The sequence below is a fragment of the Crocuta crocuta genome, unplaced genomic scaffold (genome assembly GCF_008692635.1).
Source record: "Crocuta crocuta isolate KB4526 unplaced genomic scaffold, BGI_CrCroc_1.0 scaffold83, whole genome shotgun sequence".
Classification (NCBI taxonomy): Eukaryota; Metazoa; Chordata; class Mammalia; order Carnivora; family Hyaenidae; genus Crocuta; species Crocuta crocuta.
Window position 1 is genome coordinate 5689425 of NW_027529638.1, and position 24105 is coordinate 5713529.

Consider the following 24105-nt stretch of genomic DNA (forward strand, 5'->3'; position numbering starts at 1 on the left):
GGTAAGTTCTACATAACATAGATTTTTTTTTTAATGGAAAATCAATTAAATAAGAAATTATGGGATTTGGTTAGATTTCTTAGTTTTCCAAATAATATGGTCTTAGATCTTAACATGGTAACATGGTAACATGAAAGTAACATGGTAGACCTACTATAAGCAAATATTAGTGATATCTCAATTCTATTCTATGAAAGAAAGGCAAGTTTCCAACTCTTGACTAAGGATGAGAAGAGGGTTTTAAACATATTCTGTATGGGACTTGATGAAGAAAGCATTTAAATGACAATAAATTAACCATACTAATGCATAAGAAATTGGATTTAAAGTTTATGTTAATTGAAAAGACAGGAAGCACTTACTAGAAGTCTTGCTTTGAACTTGGCCACAACTTCAGTAGTTTTAATTATTTTTTATTGTTAGGTTATTAAGTCAAGGTACATTTGAAATATTGCTTAATTTCCTTCAACATTAAGTCATAGTTTGTCCTTTGCTTCTTATTATGGATAGAGAAAAAGAACACATGTGAGTATGAATGCAAAGCATGAGAATGAAGAAGGCACAAAAGAACTAAATAGGGACCTAGGAGCTACCAATCATCATAATAACAGATTTCAGTTGGGTATATTGGGGCCTTATTATCTAAATCATTTTTCATTTGGCAGTATTTGACTTGTTTAACAAGAACATTTTTACATCATCTTTGTCTTTGAGTTTTCCCTGCCAGAAAATATTGCAACTATAAGCCATATTCCTTGGAGGCTCAGACCAAATCATAAGAACTTAGTTCAATGACAGGCTTTCCTTTTCTGTGTGTGATGTAATTTTGTCTTAAGTATTGCTATACAGCTGTATCTTAGTGCCGTCATCTATAAAGGAAGGCAAACGCACTCTGTCACATACTTTCAACTACAAGGAATCAATAAAGCACGTTTAGATATCTATAAACTTTGATAGCATTATGATTTTGAAGAACCTCCCTTCACATGGAATCTCTCAATAAGTGATAGGTTATTGCCGTACCAATTCACACATTTATATAGCCACACTCTTTTCATCTCCCCATTTTCTCCTTACTTGTCCTTTTCAAGCACTGTTATCATCACTTTCATTCAAGTAGTTTGTCCACACTAATTTTTACTCTCTTCATTCCTCTGTGTTGTGTTACTTCAACACCATCATTACCATCATATGTGGAGTGCCAACTATGTAAAAGACATTTCCAAATGACAGAGTAAAGTGGGTTTCAGGGAAGTCCACTTCTGTCCTACAAGTTCAGAAGACAACAGAATTTAATCGTGAGGAGTCACAGAAAACCCTCTTAAAAATGAGCCCATTAAAAAAAAGTGTAAGTAACATGGTAGACCTACTATAACCAAATATTAGTGATAACTCATCCTGCTACACCCAGATAAATAGACCTATTCCTACTTGAGAGGCACATGCAACACATCTTCCAATTAACAGAAGTTACATCTACTCATATATACCAGAGTCCCTACAAGGGGGAAGGACATTTCTCATTTAATCAGGTTGTTTTTCCCAGCTCACAAGAACTATGTGACATAGCCTTTAAAAGCTGGAAACAAAGTGCACACTGTGTCACATTAACAAAGTTCTTTCCTTTAGGTAGCGTGGCAAAAGAGTTGCAAAGTAATTTATTTCAATCTCCTTACCATATGCCTCCCAAACATTACTACCCGGGGTTTCATGAGCAATGGTTGGTGTTCATACCTATACCACATATACTCTACACCACCCATTGAAAGATTACATTGTGGGATATCAAGATATCTTAATTTGATCCATTGACAGCCTGATATTTTTAGGTATTCTTGTATTTTTACCCACTGACCATAATCACCATAAAGTTTTGTTCTTTCTTCTTTTTTTTATAGTATTGCTATATTCTATCTTCCATTATTTTAATGGAACTTCTTGTCTAGCTAGATCCTCCTAAATGGACTTATTCCAACACAGTAACAGGAAGGAAACCCAAGGTAAACCCACACAAGGACACAGACATACTGGGGAGGGTGATAAAATATAAATAAATATTTTAAAAAAATTGATGAGTGTGCTTTAAAAGTGCCAAGGTCAAGAAAGACAAGGAAGAATAAGGGGCTGTTACAGATTAGGAGAGACTAAGGAGAAATAACATGATCCTTGATAGGATCCTGAAACACAAAAAAGGACATCAGTGGGACAAATGATGAAAGTCAAATAAGGTCAATGCATTAATAGTTAATAATATTGTCCCCATGTTATTTTTCTGCTCTTACCATTGTCCTGTGGCTATATAAGATGTTAACATTAGAGAAAGTGAGTGAAGATGAGAAATAGAAGGAAATTGTTTCGACTTTTTTTTTTTGCAGTTTTTCAAAAATCAGCTATCAGCTTAACATCAGTTCCAAATTAAAAACTAGTAAGCCTGTGCATAAACCAAGGCTATGTTCCAAAAATTTTGATTGAAGCCTGACTTCCAGGAAAAATGTAGAATCAGAAAGTAAAATGATTACACTAATATATGGAAAATTTGTTTCCATAATAACCAAGCTTCATTTGTTAGCAAAACCACCTCATGAATCATCTAACAAGTTCTGGAGAAATAGTATAATAAAGGGCCAGGGCTAGAGAGCAGAAATCAGGGAGCCATGGCTCCTCACCATTTTCTTCAACACTCCCACCCATCGAGCAAAGACAGAAAGCCTGAGTAAACCACAAACTATCTACAGCCATCTGTGAGTACTTAACCCCTAAACCTCCATTTAGTTTGTTCTTCTTAAAAGTAAAAATATGTACTTGGTCACTGTGACACAGCAGCTTTCACTTGGAGAAACTGAAACTCTTACCAATGTTAACGTTTATAGAGATTAAAAAATATCCCACTTTTAGAATCCCAGTTGTGATACAAGGTAAAAACAAAACAAAACTTCCAGCAATTCACACAAATTCTATGCAGTGATGACCGAAACAAACATGAAGAAAAAAAACCTCAAATACTCGTTTGGAGTGATAAAATATGGGTATCCTTAGTAAAGTTTTAGTTGTTAATAGAATATTAAGTTTGGTTAGTGTAACATGTTTTCCAAATGTTTTAATACATTTTGTACCATAATGACATCCACATAACATATCAATATACCCACTATATTTATAAGAAAAAATGTGAAATTTCATAAGGTTTATTAATGGTATAATCTACACATGGCAGAAACTAATATATGGCTTAATGGTAGAGGAGCTCCAAGGGCATGGTAAACTGAATGTAAGGGAAGAAGCCAATGTACAAATGTTATCTGTTTTCCATCTAGGACTGTAGGTCTGATATGGTCACATCTTCTAGGTTTTCAAGAGGTTTTTGGAAATTTTATAGGATAAAATTTGACCAACCAAAAATTTGGTGTCTTGTTTTTTCTAACTCAGCTGGAAATGACATTTCTTTAAAAATATATTTCTAGATATAATACTACATTAATTTCCTCATCACTTCTCAATTGAAAACTAAAAAATGAGATAAAAATGTGGCTATCTTATTATATCTGTTGTGAAATACAGAAGAGCATTCTATATCATGTAAATATTATGTGATATTCCTTAATATTTAAGTAGTGCAAAAAGTTCATTTTTTAAAATAAAGCACCATGTTAAACATTGTGGGTCAAACAAAACACCGCAGCCCCCCAGTTTGATACCTAGGTATGCTTTATGCAAAATTCTTAAGGATTTTTTAAGAAGGGGGAGGAGGAGGAGGAGGAGAAGGAGGAGGAGAAAGAAGAAGAAAAACAAAGTGGAAAGATAATTAATCTCTCAATTCTATCATTGGTTTGGTGTCAGGATCAAGTGAGAGAATGCAAATGGAATAAATAATGAAATAAAAAGTTACTATACGAAGGTAAGAAATTCTAATTATATTTATATTTTATGAAAAACAAATTCTTAATTCTTGCCTTGAAATTTTTCTCCTAGCCATTCAGAAAGTATCCTAGTATATTACCCCAGGTACACAGAGGAGCCTCCAAACACAGAGGTGAGTTAGCTTCTATGATGTGCCTCTTTGCTTACAAAAGACAAATATGAGGAGGGGTGCCTGGGTGGCGCAGTTGGTTAAGCATTGGACTTTTGGTTTTAGCTCAGGTCATGATCTCAGAGTTTTGTGAGATCAAGTCCCACATCAGGCTCTGTGCTGACAGTGCAGACAGAGCCTGCTTGGGATTCTCTCATTCCTTCTTTCTCTCCCCTTCCCCTGTTCTCTTTCTCTCTGTCTCTCAAAATAATTAAGTAAACTAAAAAAAAAAACCCAAATATGAGGATATAAAATTAGTAATAGTAATATTAAAAATATTGTTCTGTATTAAAAGCAAGTATAATAAAGTAGATAAAATTGCATGCCTCAATTTAGTCTTTAAATCAGAGCTAATAAAGAAATTAATGCATATAATATATAAAAACATGTATTTCCAAAATAACTTATCAAATAAAAATAAGAATGGTAAAAGATTAATATTTTGCCCAACAAACTGGACATTTTATTATGAGATAATATGAATAATTGTAACATTGATGTCACTTTCCAGATACAACAGAAATACCAGAAAACTAATGGAGGAAATTAAGCAAATGTGTATGTGTCATTGCATTTCTGTACGTGCCAAGGTTAAAACAAACAAGGGCTTATTTTGTAGAGATAAACGTAGATACGTGGCACTGGGACCAAGCCACAACCTCTCACAGTTCAGGGTCTCTTGTGAAGAATTTTCCCCACTTCAGCACTTCCAAGAAAGGAAAACTCTGAAAGGGTTTTAATTAACCCCTAGTTGTTTTAAAACCACTCAGGCTTCAGAGCCAGACTGACTAGATTCTGAGTTCTGCCATTTATTGTGAAATCAAGCAATCTATTTAACTTTCTGAGTCTCAGTTTCTTGATGTATAAATAGTATTGAAAGTACTTAACTCTTAGATGATGAATATCTAAAATTCTTTTAACAGGGAATATTTTTAGATTTTCTGCTTTCAAGGAACATAGCTATTTTTCAAACAAAAAAGGAAATCCTGCTCTATATTGCCTGCTGTTATATGTTATTTTGACATATAAGCAATATTCCCTGTGTGGGTTTTGATAGTATTGAAGAGAGATTTATTATGTTCTTGACTTTGTTTAATTCCACAAAGAGCCCTATTCATATATATGTATATATAGTATACTAAAAATAAACATTAATCAATTATATGTTTAACTCTCAATATCCCAATGTACAATTTTTTCAACAATTGCTGTAATCCAAAAATATTCTCTGTTAACAAACTGGATTCTATTTTAGATATTAATGGTAATACTTCTTAGCAGGAGTAATATTTGGGAATCTGACTGTGTCAGATACCGAGCTAAGCATATTACACACATTATGGCATTAGTGAAGTATGAAGAGCAGAAATTTGGAGTGAGTGTCCTGAATTCCAATCTTGACTCATCTTATTCTTAGCTGAGTGACTAAGAGGAAATTATGTAACCTCTCTGAGTCTCAGTTTGCATATCTGTATCACAGATCCGATGTACAAAGTTGTTATAAGGATTAACTCAGTTAATTAGAGCTTTGAGATTAGTGTTTGGCACAAAGTAGGCACAGAATTGGTGATAACTATTATTATTATTATTGACATTGTTATTGTTATATATTTTCATTGAGAACTTTTATGGTTTTCAAGATCACCATAGTAGGCATTGTAGCAAATTTTGCAGTGAATTTCAATCCCAGATCCCAAATTCTAGTTAGTTAACATATAATGTAATACTGGTTTCATAAGCAGAATTTAGTGATTTATCACTTACATGTACACTCAGTGTTCATCATAAGTGCCCCTGTTAATATGTATCACCCATTTAGCCCATCTCCCACCTCCCCTCTAGCAACTCTCTTTTTTTAAAAAAAAAAAAAAGTTAAGGGTTTCCTATGGTTTGTTTCCCTCTCTTTTTTTAATTTCACTTCCCTTATGTTCATCAGTTTTGTTTCTTAAGTTACACATATGAGTGAAATCATTTGGTATTTTTCTTTTCTGACTGACTTATTTTGCTTAGCATAATACACTCTTGCTCCATCCAGGCCATTGCAAATGGCAAGATTTATTCTTTTTTATGGGTGATTAATATTCCATATATATATATATGGAATACATACATACATAAACAACACATCACATCTTCTTTATTCATCAGCTGATGGACATTTGGGCTCTTTCCATAATTTGGCTACTGTTGATAGTACTGCTACAAGTATCAGAGTGCATGTGCCCCTCTGAATCCGTTTTTTTATATCCTTTGGGTAAATACCTACTAGTGCAATTGCTGGTTATGGAGTGGTTCTATTTTAAACTTTTTGAGAAAACTCCATATTGTTTTCCAGGGTGGCTGCATCCATTTGCATTCCCACCAACAGTGTATGAAGATTCCCCTTTCTCTGCATCTTCACCAACATCTATTGTTTCCCATGTTGCTAGATCATAAATTCTAATATCACTTTGAATGAGTCAAATTACATCACTAATCCTGAATATATCTGTAAAATATGAATGGCAACATATGACTAATGGGCCCAATATTACCATCAAACAGAATAACATAAGAAATGTAAGTATCTTCTTACTGAAACAGAGAAAAAATAAGTCTCGATGGTATCTTGCCATTTTTTCATAACATCCCCCTCAGTGTCCACTCCCCACCCCACCCAACGGAGAGCTTCTAACCTACAAATCCCATATCAGAATGGTTCTTTTATATTTGAAGACACAATGCACCTAACAAGAAATGTTGAAAGCAACTGCTCTCTATAATTTGCAACAAGTTCTTCTATGTGCCAGAATAAAGAGAAAAAAAAAAAGAGGGAGAAATTCTCAAATTTATAGGGGGTAAAAATAACACCATTTTTTTCAAGCTTGAGAATGTTTCTTATATATTTTTTGTTAAGTCTTTCTTTCCTGCCACTCTTTGACTACTAGGGAATCTGAAAGTGACAAAATGAATTGTTGAATATCAAACACACATTAATTAAAAGCCTCAGACCCAGTCATCTTTCTTTTCTAGCAGCCACTTTTCTGATTGATGCATGTACTTGTGGTTTCATTCTTATATTCTGTTGATAAAATGTCATTTTTTCTTACAATTTAATGATTATGACACAAGGTAGGAATGTTTCAGGCTAACACATCATTCTCAAGGGGAACCATTCAGTGTAGGTGTTTCCCACAATAGGCAGAAGGATTTTTCAGTAATGAGATAGGAATTTTACCAATCCAAGAAGAGATTTCTGAAAACTGGACACTTGGGATAGAAAAAAATTTTAATGAATATGTAAAGTGAATTATTTTTTTCCAGCAACTGTGGAAACCTTATAGTGGTGTTCTGATTTTTAAAAAGCTTAGTCACTAAGTTACTAGTGGAAGTTCATCAGATATGACTAATAATTTTTTCTTATCTTCCCAGTGTAGAAGACAAAATTTTGACAATAATTCAGAGTTTATATTAATCTCTTTTCATTGGAGACCTGTGATTGGATAATGTATTTGGTTATACAATCCTTCTAAATTTTTTCTCACTGTGTGCTAATGAAAGTAGAAAAGACTGGTCTTTCTCTGGACATTCTGAGTTTGTAAAAGCATGAAATTTCTTTGAAGTTTTCTGTTTCATTTATAAAATTCTTGTGAACTTTGCATTTTTATGTTCTGTATTACAGGTGAATATTTTTTTTTAAAAAAGATCAAATAAAAATTTTTGATTGATGAAAAGTAATGTACACCAGGAAGATGTCATGTGTATCACGCTTCAAAAGACACTATTCTCAAATTTTAATGTCCATACAAATCTCTAGTAACATTGTTAAGCCAGAGATTCAAATTCAGTTGTCCTGAGGAGGGCCTAAGATTCTGTATTTCTGAAAACTTCCATGTGATAAAGTATTTACTGGTTCCAGACTATATTCCAAGTAGCAAAATTTTAAGGGACAATTTAAAACCAATCCAGAGAAGTCCCATGTAGGCTCATGACAGAGATATAAAATTCTTAAGCCATACAGTAAAAACCAGGTTATGTATAGGAATAGTTATTTCTGAATTGTAAACAAATGTGAAAATTTCTCACTTTAATTAAACTCTAGCTACTTATTTAAATAATTTCAATTACTCAAAAGCTAATTGGTGTCCATCAGTTTACACATACTGTTTAGATTTTTAGTGTTATATTGTACTGAATATGCTCATTTGTGCCCTTTCTGAATAATCCGCCTTATCAATTTGATGAAGCCAGTGCTGACAGTCTGGCCCTAGGAAGGTCCAAGTAATAGTACATGATAGGGTCAGAATTTGAATCCACTCTTACTGCAGAATATGGCCACATACGATTAAAAGATAATATTTTTGACCATAAACTCTGAAACCTTAAATTGCAAAGGTATTGCAAATGGAAAACATTAGTATAGTAATATAGTACATTAAATATGATATATTTAATATAAATAAATATATAAATATATGATATATTATACAAATTATCATATGTAATATAAATATTACATATACTGTGTAAATATACAAATTAATAAAATATAAATATTTTCTTGAATTTATGTAAAAGCCAGTTGATAGCATACTTCTTTAAAACATAAGTATCTAATGTACTAAAAATACATTGAGCTGAATACAATTTATGTTAGGTATCTTCTAAAATAAAACAACAGAATTCGATAACATATGACACACATAATGGATAATATCCAGTCTCTAATATTCAGTCTCAGAAAATGGAATTGTTCTTAGCCTTTTTTTTTTAAGTGTATTTCTTTATTTTATTTTGAGAAGGGTGAGGAGAGGGAGAGAATGGAATAGAGGAGAGGCAGAGAGAGAGAGAGAGAGAGACTCCCAAGCTCAACTCATGAACTGTAAGATCATGCATGAGCCAAAATCAAGAGCCGGGCACTTAACTGCCGGAGTCACCCTGAAACCCCAATTATTGTTAATCTAATACAAAATTCTCAGCAACCATTTTATGAGAAATACAGGTTCTGAATTCACTGAGATTCATTGAAATTCACTGAAAGCACTTGTTAAGCCATTCTAGAAGAACTCTCGCATTCTGAATAGTATCAAATACATTTGTTGCATTTTCCTGATCTGGGCAATAGATGTTTATTTATAAGTATCTCTCTTTATGAGAGACTATTTATCTTTTTCATAGTACCTTTAAAATAGTGGTTTGGGGGGAGGGGTATTGAGTCTTCTAAAAGTCCAATTATTTTTTTTTTAAGTTTATTTATTTGTTTTGAGACAGAGAACATGAGTGAGGTAGAGGCAGAGAGAGAGGGAGAGAGAATCCCAAGCAGCATGGAGCCCAACACTGGGCTTAAATTCACAAACTGTGAGATCGTGACCTGAGCCGAAATCAAGAGTCAGATACTTAACTGACTTAGCCACCCAGGTGCCCTATCTAAAATTCCAACTATTTTTTTAGTATTGGTAAAACACTTGGAAAATGTGAGAAAATCATCTCACGCAGCTACACTTTTCTCCAAACCTTTAAATAGCTTCTGAAAGCTCAGTTTGTGCAATTAGATCAGTGACAGCTAAGGAAGGGAGAAGTTCAAAGAGTGGCTCAATCAAACCACTAAACCAGACAAGTGGAAAATTACATTTTGTTGCCTTGAGTTAGGTAAGCTATTACCTGAATATGTATGCACATATTTATTTCTATGTTTATTAATCTGAAGTTCTTGACTTCTCTTTTACCCTTTCTACAACCCTTATTTAAACAAGTTGGTATTTTGGTTTCATTTCTTTAATCCCTAGGTGGCATTTCTCACAGAATGCGGTTTGTCTCATCTTATTTTAATATTTAGTATTTATGAAGGGCGTCCACTTGTGAACTCTAGTGTATTAGTCGTACTCCAAAGAAAAGTTCTGTATGAACCCTCTGGAAGCACTGGAACTAAACTAAGTAACACTAACTCAAATAAATAAAGACTGATGTGCATGCAGTCCGATAGCAATGTGCAATGGATGATTTTGTTTTTGATTATTTGTATGTCTTCCTGAACAGCTGGTATGTGCTGTAGTATAACCTGTGACCCACAGGTACTTGAACTGATTTAAAGGATCCTTAAACTAGCTGGAATTCGGTGAAATTTGTGTCTATATGTTCATGTGTATGTTTCTTGAAAGAGATGCTGTTGCTTTTAGGAACTTCTCAAGGGGGTTTTAAATCCCTAGAAATGATTAAGAATCACTGTCTTAAACCAAGAGATATTTGGCTTCTCACTTACATGTACACTTTAGCAGGCTAACAGAAAGTATGAATAATGCAAGCCAAGACAAGATACAGAAGTGTGTATCAAATATTGTCAGCAATCTTAAAGATCTTCAACGGGGCAGAAAATACTAGCATTTGTTGAACTACTACTATGAGTCAGACACTATTTTGCATACTTTTTATATTCATTAAATCTTGACTACAATTCTGTGAGATGATAAAGGATTCTCCTTTACTCCATTTCACAGCTGAAAAATTTAAGGGTCAGAAAAATTAAATACTGAGCAATTAGACCTCAACATTTATTGATGCAATTATCTGTGCTAGCCACTATTTCATGCATTATTTCACTTAATCCTCACAACAACAATATGAGTAAAGTGTTATCCTTATTTAATAGATGCATAAATTAAAATTTAGAAATTTATGTTGCTTACTCAAAACTACACAATTAAGGAAGGGCAGAATCAAGATAAAATCAAATGAGTATAGGCTCGGGTTGCCCAACCTAGTTGAATTATATTCCACAAGAAATAAATTCTATGTCCATAATTAGCATTTTATAACAAATATGACTCAAAAATTCACATTAATTTTACTAAAGCACAACTGCTAAGTAAGTAATAATGATAATTCACGATTATATCCTACCAAAATGATTTTACATCTTAAAGAGGATTAACAATTCCCAAGAATGAGGTTTTTAAAAGACCTATAAGAATTAGACCAAACTTTTAAAATTAGAGATGACTTCAAGATTCCTACATGGTTAGAATTTTTGAATTGAAGGGAAAGAACTTTAATATAATCTAGCCCAGCCACTTTCTCACATCAAATCTTCTCTATCTCCATCAAGCTAGCATCCAGCTCTCGCTTAAGATTCTCAATGGGTAGGACACTCACTATCTCTCAAATGACCATCATAAGGTTTTTAGTTTTTTTTATCATGGGGAAAATTATATAGGGAATAAATAATATCCAGAACTGGAATATAGTTCAACTAGGTTGGGCAACCCGAGCTTATACTCATTCAGAGAAGGCAGATGTTCTCTTCCTACTTTCATTTCCTTTGAATAGCCATCTTCTCTTACTTAGTTTGGTATATCCCTCTCCTGTTTCAAGATTGTTTTTACTCACTGAAAACATGATGCAAAATGTCTATGTTCTGTGTTGTTGACTACCAGTAGCAGGATGATTCATTCTTTGATTTTCTTCTATCATATATGATTTTTAAGAGCCTGTTTTTTGGGTGCCCTTGATATTATGTGTTCACAGTACTTTCTTTATTCAAACATTTATTCAGTTCCTTATTTTATAATAGGTACTCTATTGAGTACAGAAGATATAAAAACACATTTCCTTTCTTCAAAGAGACCACGATCTAGTGGAGAAGACAGACCAGTAGACTGTGTCAGTAGAAATAACAGCTTCTCTGCAGAGTACAGAAGAATGCCTCCTCATATAAGCTATACACTCCTAGAGAACATGCATTCTGGAATGCTTACTGGAGGCTTTATCCTTCATAACATCATCCTCACTAGCCATACCAGTCTTCCGTATTGTCCTGTTCAATGGCCTTCTTCCAATCTTTGTTTCAAGTCTTCCTGTCCTTTTAAAATGCAAATTCATCTGAGAGCAAGTTGTGCAGTCAGATGGTTGTCTCTGAGAAACTAATGCTTCCGTTATTTATCAGAATCATTTTGATTGCAGAAATAGAATTTCATTTGTGATAACATTTTCACCTTTTAGATATTTCATAATATATTGTGATGCATGATTTTTATGTTTGTGTTGACAAAATAAAATAGAAAAAATACACTTCTCTCTTCCTTCTAACATCCCTATTCCTTTGTCTAATGTTTTCCTGTGTGATAATTGTCAGGGTCACTCACAGATAATTGGTACACTGGCATTTAACAAGTGAACAGATCACACAGGGGGAAATGTTGGCAATGAATTATAAAGAAACTAAACACAAATTGCTAATAAAAATGTATTACTTCCCCCACTGTGAAAAAAATACAAAAAGTGCAAGATGCCTTCTGATTTTTAATCTTTATCTTCAAGTTTTCATCATGACTGATCATAGAACTGATAATCTGGTGATATCTTAAGCTTTCTATGGGCTCATTTTTATCTATTTAAACCTTGAGTAATCTAATATTCTTCTTTTCTTTCCATAATATATTTGCAGCATAATATATTTTCATAATATATTAGAAGCTCAAGCCTCTAGACAAATCATGTAGAAGCCTTTATATCATGTGACTCTGCCTACGCCATCTGAAGTCTGCAATAGCAGAGGACCATTTGAAACATATTTAATAAGGACAAAAAAACCACTAAAATTCTCAACCATCATCTTCTGTCATATGTCACCACGATTTAAGTTTTAGAGAAAAATGCAGCTTTCTGTCCGAATAATAATAGTAAGGATAGTATAGCAATCTGGCTCCATCTACTTACTTTCTTTCAAATAACTGAAAGAGCTATTTTCAGTTCATGAACTAACTAAATTCATGAATATTATCTCATCCCAAAGATGGAAGTACTGGTTTTATGACCCCCATTTTTCCTCTTGAAACATGCCTATAACATTCCTGCTCTTGTTGTTTCTAAACTAAGTAACTGTCCTATCTTCCATAACAAAAAATGACATAATATTTTGCTTTTATCTCCTTTTACTTCTCATATTTGTTGTTACCCAATATCATCATATGTCCTTTATAATAGTTCTCAGACTGTATTACCATCATATTGTTAAAATCCTTCCATAGGCACTAATCTCTCTTAGAGAATTAGCTTTCAGCCCTTTCTGCATTCTCTATTTTGCTTAATATCTATTTTGAGCCATATAATCTAGCAAAAGTCACTAAATTATTAAAAATCCCTTGTTTATCATGTTTATTATATTATATATATAATAAGCTATCCTACATACTTGTTAAATTTAAAAACATAATTTAGGTTTGTTTTTCCAACCCCAGAAGCCACTCAAAATCAAACTGCCCTTTGCCTTGGTCAAGTCCCTTGTGACAACTTATCTTCACTCATAAGTATATTACACATATATGTGATATCTGAGAAAAAGTAATTTTTTACCACCTTCTGCCCTAATGGAATGTAGCCAAGGTGGGTTGGCTTTACCTGCTAAGTAAGTTCTGGGGCATGTTGTCACTTAAATCAGAAAAAAGAAGTTCTCTTCCGAGTTTGAAAACTCAAAACTTTTCTAAATCTCATTAGAATGTATTCTGTTTGAGAACAGGCAAAGAATGGGTGGAAGATGACAAAATAAGTTCCAAAAGGAAAGCACTAAAGCAAGCAATCTGGTGTCATTAATGTGAGAGCTGTCAGGAGTATAGCTTGTAATAACAGCAACAGATAGTGCTTTTTTTCAAAGACTGAACTTAAAGCTTCAACAGTAAGCAGGGGAATGACATTTACATTGAGATGTAAATTGCAGCCAATGACACTGTTCATTTATGTAAGATGAGTTTATTTTGGTGTTTGGAAATATAAATTGAAATCCGGTATTTTCTCTGAGAAAGACTTACTGCATAGAAAGTAAAACTCAAACTTGTCCCTGACACATCAGGAAAATGTAAGGGCCATTTTATTTCTAAAATGTATTAATGCAGCGCAAAGGTAATCCTGTTTAAGAGGAAATCTAAATTAGTAAGATTATTTCTAAGTTCTCTTGGAAAGTCCATTGCTTTTGAGGCAATAGAAAATCTATAAAACCAGCAAAGCCTTCCACACAGAAGTATGCAGATACTTCTCACTTATCTCTGAAAGTCAGGTAAACAGCTTCACAATTGTGTGCCCTAGGGACAAGTGATGCATTTCGAAGAACTAAGAGACCAAAAAAGAATGTGAAATGCTATTTAATTTCCATTCCTATGCCCTGGCAAAAATAGATTATGGCTTTATTTTTTTCCTTTACAAATTCCAGGAGAAGATGATTCTTTAATCCCTGTGCTATTATACCAAAGCAGTCACAACCTTTATCATAAAAAATTTTCAAAGATCGATCCTAACCCTAAATCCCTTCACCTAGTACACTGACTAAAGTCTTCCTCCTTGGAAACCAAAAATAAGGATTAATTACCATATCCTGTACATTTGTATTTGCCCCTTCAATAACTCTCTGCATAATTCTATCATAGCAGGCATCACATTGGACACAAGTTACCCTGTCTCTCACCTACTGATGATGATGATGGTGATGATAATACCAATGGCGATGATGATGATGACAATGATCTCTGATGGCAGATTGTGTGCTTTTACAGTGCCTAGCTCAGTATCTGGAACATATTTGGCATTCTATAGAAGCTGAGTTGCTATGTTGTTTATTATGTTACATACACTATATTTAAGCTAAATATTTTCAAGCATTTTAGATGGTAAAAGAAGTTACTTCTCAAACCTTTCTGGAATTCAGCAACATACTTTACCAAAGGCACCACAATAAACGTTTTGTGGTTATGATAATAACGCAAAATATAGTTTGTGAGTTGCTTTGCCATTATTTTCAAGACCTGTCAAGTTGTCATGTTATTCTGCCAACAGTACGGTCTTTGTAGTTGACTGATATATAAACCATGATTGAGGTAATCTGGGGGGAAGGTAAGTGCTGCCTGGTACAAATCACACTATTTGTGTGATCCCGCTTCAAACTCCTGCTATAAGCCTTGGTTATGTTGGGAAAAAATGATTAGGGCAACTTAAATAATAAAAGAAGGCAAACACTAGGGTGTGTGAATAGCTCAGTCAGTTAAGCATCCGCCTCTTGATTTCGACTTAGGTCATGATCTCAGTTTGTGAGTTCTAGCCCCACTTTGGGCTCTGCGCTGACAGTGCAGAGTCTGCTTGGAATTCTCTTTCTCTTTCTCTCTCTGCCCCTCCTGTCCTCTCTCTCTCTCTCTCTCAAAATAAGTAAACTTTTATTTATAAAGGAAGAGAAATATTAATAATAACAGTAGTTAAAGAAGATAGAGATAATGTCAAAGCTATTTCCAATAGTCATATTCTAATTGCTTTAGAAATCATGGCAAACTCTTATGTGGCAGCTGATCAGAACCCTCTCCATCACTTTTCCCCTTCGGCATCCTGAGAGGCTTTGGCAAATCTTGCACCAGGCTTGCTACCAATTTGCTGTCTCTTGCTATAGCAAGAGTATTCCAAAATAACATGGAATTCTCCCAATTATAACTCCACCATAATGAAAACGATTAGTTCATTCATTCAACTAATATTTTTTAAGTCCTTGTCACATACCAGACATCTTTTTAGATACCAGACAATTCATTAAAAATATTTTTTTTACTATGGTGCTTACATATAGTACAGAGATATAATAAATATATATTCAATAAATATACAGCATATTAGATAGTAATAAGTATTATGAAGGAAAATAAATAGGCTCAGATGACCATATAAATTATTGTGCAAAATAGGAATAACAGAGAAAGGAAGAGTTTTTATAATAACACTAGTAGGCATAAACCAGAACTGTCCCATGTAACCAGGGCATGTAGTCACTGTATTGGAGGGACATGAGAAATAGGAAGGATATAAGGATATGTCTTAATTTCCAGGATCTATATACGTGAAAATTAGGTAACTAGCCCACACATACCAAGTAGCAGGAACTATTTAGAACATTCTTTCTGTAATAACTCATTTAATATTATCATTATATTATGAGGTAGGTGTTATTATTATTTCTATTTGATGGGTTGGGAAACATGCAAATAGATTTCAGAGCAAGGTTTTCCTAGGAACCCTTCTCTCATTATTCCCTGGTTCTCCTGCCTCTTCCAGATGCCTTTCCCCGTTAGCCTGAAGTACCCATGTCTACAATTTCCTTCTCAAGTCCTCTTCATGTGATTGAGTAAGACATTCAAACATGGTAAGTTAAAATGAAGATGCTGAGGGGCACCTGGGTGGCTCAGTCAAGTAAGCATACAACTTCAGCTCAGGTCATGATCTCACAGGTCATGAGTTCAAGAGTCGCATCAGGATCTGTGCGGACAGCTCAGAGCTGGGAGCCTGCTGCAGATTCTATCTCCATCTCTCTCTGCCCCTCCCCCACTCACACTCTGTCTCTCTCTCTCAAATATAAACAATTAAAAATTTTTTTAAAAAATGAAGTTGCTGAATTTTGACCATAATTACTGTGCATGTGAAGCTAGGGAAGTACCCTTTTCACAGGTCCTCTTTGGTGGTTAAAGTCTTTAGACAGAGTCTCTCATGTTCTGGCCACAAAACTGTTTTTTTCTTAAATCCTCATATCTCCCAACATTCAGATTTGATACATTGCTTTCAATATTGTATGCACAACTTATACAATATTGTATACAATATAAATATTGTATGCTTTCAATATTGTATCTCATTGTTAAATTGTGTGTGTGTATGTGTTTCAACAAATTTTTTCAAATTTTGAAAGGTTGTGTGCCACCAAGGCAAAGCAGACTGATAAAGAAATATTAAACTAAAAAGAAGAAAGTACAAAGTTTATTTGTTGTATAAATATCTTTCTGTAAACCATAGGTATTAATGGGAACTAGAAGAAAAATAAAAATGAAAATGAAGTAGATTTATTACAATTGTGAGATTGTGAGTAATTTTTAATGAGTTTTCATTATTATTAGAAGATTGCACAGTAAGTAGAAATTTTTTTAAATCACCCAGCACAAGACTTATTCATGTCTTAGAGTCACTGGAGAGGTGATTTACAGTCCTTAATTTACTGGAGGCTATGTAAATTACATGGTCCTCTTTTACATTATACTTGGAATGGTTTAAGGTCTTATTTACCAGTTAACCATTTCAAACTTATACAGGACAAACAGGAGAGAGAAAACACAACTGAGTAGAAAAAATGTTAGTTTTGATGAAATCAGTAATAAGTGTAGACTCTGATGAGTAGTTTAACAGAAACAGTTTTCAAGTAATATTCTATGGTTGGACATCCAGTCCATTCCTGTATTTTGAGGGATGTCTGGAGAGCTCTCTGGTATCGAGCAGAGGGACAGATACATGACACTGAGATAAATAAATGTCCCTGATAGTCCTTCACTGATAAAATTTGAAAGTTAATTGTGCCCTTCACTTCAATTTTGCTTTAATCACTCTGAAGCTAGAATAGCCTTTATAGAACTCTTCAAATTGAAGTTATCTAAATAAATAAACATAGTTTTAAATTGCTTTTTAAATATATTTAAAATTACTATTATATAAATTAATAACCTATTAAAATCTATATTTTATTTATATAATATATTAATATTTACTATATATTTTAAATCACTAGTTCTTTGCAAAAAAGGGTACTTTAAAAAAATCAAGGCTAATTTAGAGGGTTGAAATAAAGTAGTTAAGGGGCACCTGGGTGGCTCAGTCAATTAAGCGTCTGACTTTGGCTCAGGTCATGATCTCACAGTCTGTGGGTTGGAGCCCCGTGTTGGGCTCTGTGCTGACAGCTCAGAGCCTGAAGCCTACTTTAGATTCTGCGTCTCCCTCTCTCTCTGCCCCTCCCCTGCTCACTCTCTGTCTCTGTCTCTCAAAATAAAATAAAAACATAAAATAAATTGAAATAAAGTAGTTAAAAAATTTTAAATGTATTATCCTTGCACAGAGACTATCATTTTTATCATTCAATATTTAGAAGAACAGCTCTTTGGCTGTGATGTTTGGAAAAAAAAAAACCTGTATGCATATGTTCATTTTTTCTAAACGCTGCCTTATCAATGTTGTATAGGAAATTGAGAAAGTGCTCTTCACCAGTGTCCTATTCTGGAAGAAAGTGAATGAAAGCAATACTGACCTGTAAATGGAAAGGTCACTGTAATATATGTGTATGTGAGTGCTTTGGAAAAGGAATAATATTGGATATACTTATGTGTAGACATTGAATATTATTTGATTCAAAATGTCCATTAAATTTTAAAAAATGTTATGGTAGGCCTTGGGATATAGCTTTTAAGGTGTCTTATTTTCCAAATATTACTAAACTTTGTCAGCTTCAGCAAGGCAAATAATGCAAACCCTCAGCAAGATGAATAATGATTAAGCACTCCCCTACTCCACAGTCTTTGAATAAGTCTTAGGAAACCAAGACACAGGAAGAAGCCCCAGCCTGAAGCTGGTGATCTTCATCTGGCTAAGAGTATGAAGGGGCATTCTCTGAAGGGACTTCCTCATTCAGATAATCTTTTGAGGAGAGCAACGTGTTCTTTTTTTTTTTTTTTAATATTTTTATTTATTTCTAGGAGAGAGAGAGACAGCGTGAACAGGGGAGGGTCAGAGAGAGAGGGAGACACAGACTGTGAAACAGGCTCCAGGCTCTGAGCTGGCAGTCAGCACAGAGCCCGACGCGGGGCTCGAACCCACGAACCGCGAGATCATGACCTAAGCGAAAGTCGGACGCTTAACCGACTAAGCCACCCAGGCGCCCCGAGAGCAACGTGTTCTTGACAACTCCCTCCTTAGATCAAGAAACCTACCTCTACTCTCAGATTGAGTAACTTAACCATAGTTAAGCTCTGTTTCACAAAAGAATATTAACAACTTATCCACATCCATTTTTAGTTTCTTAATCAGTCAGTCCTTTCTATGTCCAGAGCCTGGGACTAGGAGAATGAAAGGCTTTTAAGTAAGGCATAAAATCGCTTCCATTTCTATGTTCATTCTTTGTGTGCAGCCTTTTTCTCAACAGTTAGTAGTTTGATTATGACAATGTTAAAATATATCTCTCCCCCATATCTCAAAAACAATAATCATTTGGTTGACACTTTTACAAGAAGATTAGCATAAGATAACCATGGAAATGAACTCTGTAGAAACTGGTTATAGTGCCACCGGATGCAGATATATGAAGAAATGATTTACACGTGCATCACTGTATTATTATAAGACATTTTTCTATAAAATTAACAGTGATGCTTATGGACAATTTGAGCTAAGTAGCTAGTAAGCAAGCAAAATAAAAAGTTCAAGGTAAACCAATACTTTTGATGTGATAAGAGTAAGAGTGTTCCGATGCATTTAACCTAAGTATATAAGCTTTACTAACAAGAACATTTGCTTAGTCTTTTCTATTAGGTTTTATTGCTACATTGATTGTGAAACTATAATAAAACCTTGTTGAAGCTTTATAACCAAATAAAATGTACCGATAATCCAATCACCTATTACATAATGCATAATGGGGTGGTGGCAGCCACTTTTTAAAGACCTCAGCAAATATATCGATCAATAAATCAAGAGCTATTTCCTAAACACTGTGTCAGGCCCAACTGGCACCATAAAAGATGTAAATATATTCAACACGATCTATAATATTGATTACATATTACAGAAAGATCCCTAATACCTTAAGAAATATAAGTGACACATGATGGTAGAGATAATAAACAATACAAAAACTCATGGTATCTGAGTAGTAAAAACATGTTTAATGACAAAGAATGCACCTGAGTTAGACAGTGAAGGATGAGAATCTAGACAGGTAAAACTAGAAAAGAAAGTAGTGGAGACTCTGCAAAGTCCACTGACAGTTGACAGATTGGGAGGAAATTGTTACAAGTTAAAAAAAAGACTACTGAGTAACCTTAGCATAATTAAGGAACCTAGGTGAATGAGAAAGACAAGTCTAATATGGATATTAATAGACACCAATGGGGAAACTTGAAATATATGAAGATATGTTCAATTCATTATGAAGACAGAAATGAAATTAAAACAGTAGCAAATACCCCCTTGAAAACATTATTTAGCAAAAAAAAAATTAGAAAATCAGGTAATACCAAATATTCATGAGAATGTTGGGGACGAAACGTGTTAACCCAGTACTTATGGGAATGTAGACTAGTGCAGTTATTTGAGGAATTAATGAAATAACATTGGCCAGATCACATCACGAAAAAATTCACTCCTGGTTTCATCACTCAGAGAAACTAGTACACAAATATGATGTAAATAAGCATTCTGATGTTATTGCTGTCATGGTTGTTGTAATTTTCTGACAACAGGGAGTTGAAGGTAACTGAAGTGCCTGAAAATGGAACTTAGTACAGGACTGAATAAAGTAAAGTGCGATGGGAAAATATCTGAACCATGTGGAATATAATACAACCGCTCTGATAAACCTTACGTAGATATCATTTAAGTTTAAATAAAAGGGAAGAAAAAGATAAAACTTCTAGTGTCATCAATTTGTATAAATTTAAGCTACTTACATTTATAAAGTAATGTTGTGTATAATTTTTCAGAAGTACAGACATATCCAGAGACATAAAGCAAACACAAGGAGCAGACACCTATAGAGGGTAAAATGAAGCAGGATTCCGAGATTAAAGAAAAATAAAATTAAGACAGTAATTTGTGGAGTTGAAGATAAAAGACAAAGATGAAGATAAAAAAGGGGCCATAAACTGAGAAGTCCTCAGCTTCAACTCCCTGGGCTCCCCCAAGGAAAGCCAAATAGCCAGCTTCCATGTTTCCATGGCATATAGTTGTTACTCTATGCAAAAGGAATCAAATTTAGTTTGATTTTACCTTTTAACAAGTACTTGTAAGACATGGGTTAAATCAGCAGGATTATAAGACTAGAACTTTGGTGTTTTTTTTTTTTTAATACAGACCTCAGAAAAGGGGGATGGGGAAATGGGCTGAATTCAGAGCATGCACTATTTAGGAGGCAATGGCTCTGGATTAGAAGATGCTAAGAAGAGCAATAGGCTGAAACTGAGGGGAAAAATTGCCCAAATTCTTCAGGAAATATGAATGAAATCGACTGAAACAGTGGGAAGAAATTTTGGGACAGGCAAATCTGTGCCGCTCTAGTCTTTTCCACATGTGCATTAAAAGTTAATACTGAAGACTGCTGACTGCTAACAAAACATTTCTTTCAACTCTGAATTGCAAACTGCTGTATTGTGCTTAATTTAAGGCACAAATGGAAATTTCTACAGGTTCCTCTCAACTGCATGGAGCTGGCATAAATGAGGGAAAAAAGAGCTTTTATTTGACCTTTACCCATCTTCTTAAAAAGAAAATAGAGAACACTAAAAAGGTATGGAAAAAGATTAAGTGGTATTAAGTGGATATTGTTTTTCCTTCATGCCTCCATATAGTAACTCCTTTATGAAAATCATTCCTTTCTTCTCAACTCCTTTGGCTCAGACTTGAGAAAAGAAATGCAATGGTCCAACCTGAAGCAGGCAGCATTGTTGCAGACTGATTGCGCCCCAGGAAGATGATGATGGCTGCAGATCCCAGCCTTGTTAAAATCAGAGGAACCCAGATATTGGTATCACAGGCATCTTTAACTAATTTAGGATCTGCCTGAGCAGTGATGTGAAAACCCACTGCAAGTTCTTCCTCTAGCTCCTGCTCTGCTCAAATGTACCCTCCTGGCATCTTCGGGGCCAGGTCTCTTTCCCCTTTAAGCACCACCCTTGTCTCTTGCACTAAAATTTCATCCTTGACCTCTATCCCCAACATAATCATGCCATTCTTTATTTATTTATTTTTTTTGTTTTATTTATTTCTAGGAGAGAGAGAGAGAGACAGCGCGAGCAGGGGAGGGTCAGAGAGAGAGGGAGTCACAGACTGAAACAGGCTCCAGGCTCTGAGCTGGCAGTCAGCACAGAGCCCGACGCGGGGCTCGAACCCACGAACCGCGAGATCATGACCTAAGCGAAAGTCGGACGCTTAACCGACTAAGCCACCCAGGCGCCCCATAATCATGCCATTCTTAACATACTGGTTCTATTACAATCATTAATCTCTCACCCATCATTCTGTTTCTGTGCTACAAGTCTCCCTTTTGATTCTTCCCTTTAAGGACGCAAGTATTTGGGGACTTATGAAAATATTGGATTGATACTTTAATGAAGGGCATTAATGGCAAAATAAACACAAAGGAAACTCCACAGTCTAAAGTCTTATTTTGTATGAGAATTGAAGTGGAATCTTCTTTCCTTTTCTTCAAATGATATGGGCTATGAATTGTTCTCATCATATGAATAACCAGAACTCACAACACTGCTTGAGGAGCCTCTCATCATGTCACTATGAAAAGGGAGTGTGAAGACAGTGTATGAACTCAAACTGTCGCAAAAAGCATTATGATTATTGACTTTCATGTGAGTTGCTTACAATTTTACACCTAATTACTATGCTGCACAATAATGATTATGTAGGCCATTAAATGTTTCATTAACATTTTATGTCTTTTATTTGATTAGTACAGCAAAATTTACTGATGTGTGCTCCATGTTCATAGTTTATTAAATGTACAACATAGTTTCCTGCCTATAGAGCTTGATTTCCCCTAGTCTAGAGATAAGGAAATTTTAAAAGTACTGTATATAATCTTTTTTTATTTCCTTTTTTTTTTTTTGCCTTATGTGGACTACAGAAAAGAAACCATCAGAGTTGCCAGAAATTTCATGTGAATATAATGCAATAAAAGCTGACTTAAAGCATTTTGAGAAAATGAATAATTTGGGTATTGTGATAAATGAATTGAGTCTTTCAGCATTTCAGCTCCATATTGGCATGTATCATGAGTGCAAATGCTCTCATTCTGAGTTATATAGGTCGTTAATTTGACTGTGTACTAACTAGTAGCATACATTCATACAGGTCACAATAAATAGAAGCATGTCCTTCTGAGCAAAATAGTGTAACCTAGGCTTGAGAACTTTATAATAATTTATTCATCATTTTTAATAAATATGACAGAACTCTATTTTACAGTTTGGAATATTTCATCTACTTGATAAAATGTTGATTTCATGTAACAGATTTATGATAATAAACTCAAATTCAAGGCCCAATTACGAGCCCATCTTTTTATTAGAACCACTCCAAAGATTGCCAGTTATAAACTATATTAGGAGAGTAACTTAAATTGGGCTCAAATAATTTGCACTGTTAAATTAACAATTTAGTGGAGTGAGAGGGCAAGATGGCGGGGAAGTAAGGAGCTCCGTACTTGCACTCGCGCCCATACATCACACAGAAAAGATCTGAAGCCNAAAAAAAAAACAATTTAGTGGAGATTATATTTTACCTGTCAGCTAGTAAAACCTAGTTTCTGCTCAGCTTTTGAATTTCCTAATGGGCTTCAACAACATGCATCTGTGACCCCTGCTCATGCCCCTTGTTCCAAGTTCCCTTTATATATCAGTTAGTTTTTCATTCTGCTTTACTTTTGTGTTGATATCCTTAGAGAGTCTACGATAGTTTTTCAATAGTTCCAAGTCTGCAGTTAATTTTCACCAATTCACGCAATCTCATTTTTACCTTTATTTGACTTATATCACAATTGATCGCAACACTACCCGAAGTTTGAGATGCACCCCCCCCCCACCATTTTTGATGTGGCTACTGGTAGCAATGAAAGGAGGAAGTATTTAATTTTTTGCAATCCTAAAACATCTTATCTTTTTTTACCACTGTCACATATATTACTTTAATGTAAATTCCATTTATTGCAAGAATCTGAGAACACTTTGAAACAATGAAATAGGGTACTTGACATTTTAAAAAGTAATTGTAAAAAATATATACGCAGTGCGTTTCCATCAGGTTTGTCATTCCTAAATAAGAATATGAAAACAAACAGACTGAATTACCCAAAGATTATAAAATACAATCCCAAGAAGATAAAGGAAGAATATAAGTAGACTCTCCTTAGAGAACTTTAAGTAGTTAGCAGCTCAGCATTAATGTAGAAAATCAAGGGGACTCATCACTGTAATGGTTAAATTTAAGTGTCAACTTAAATGGAT

The 24105-nt window shown here is 34.3% G+C and overlaps 1 long non-coding RNA gene across 1 annotated transcript in view; it reads right to left on the reverse strand.

The window, feature by feature from the left end:
- Positions 1 to 24105, reverse strand: part of LOC144230109 (uncharacterized) — a 334534-nt gene that overhangs the window by 309517 nt on the left and 912 nt on the right. The gene's annotated exons all lie outside the window — the stretch shown is intronic.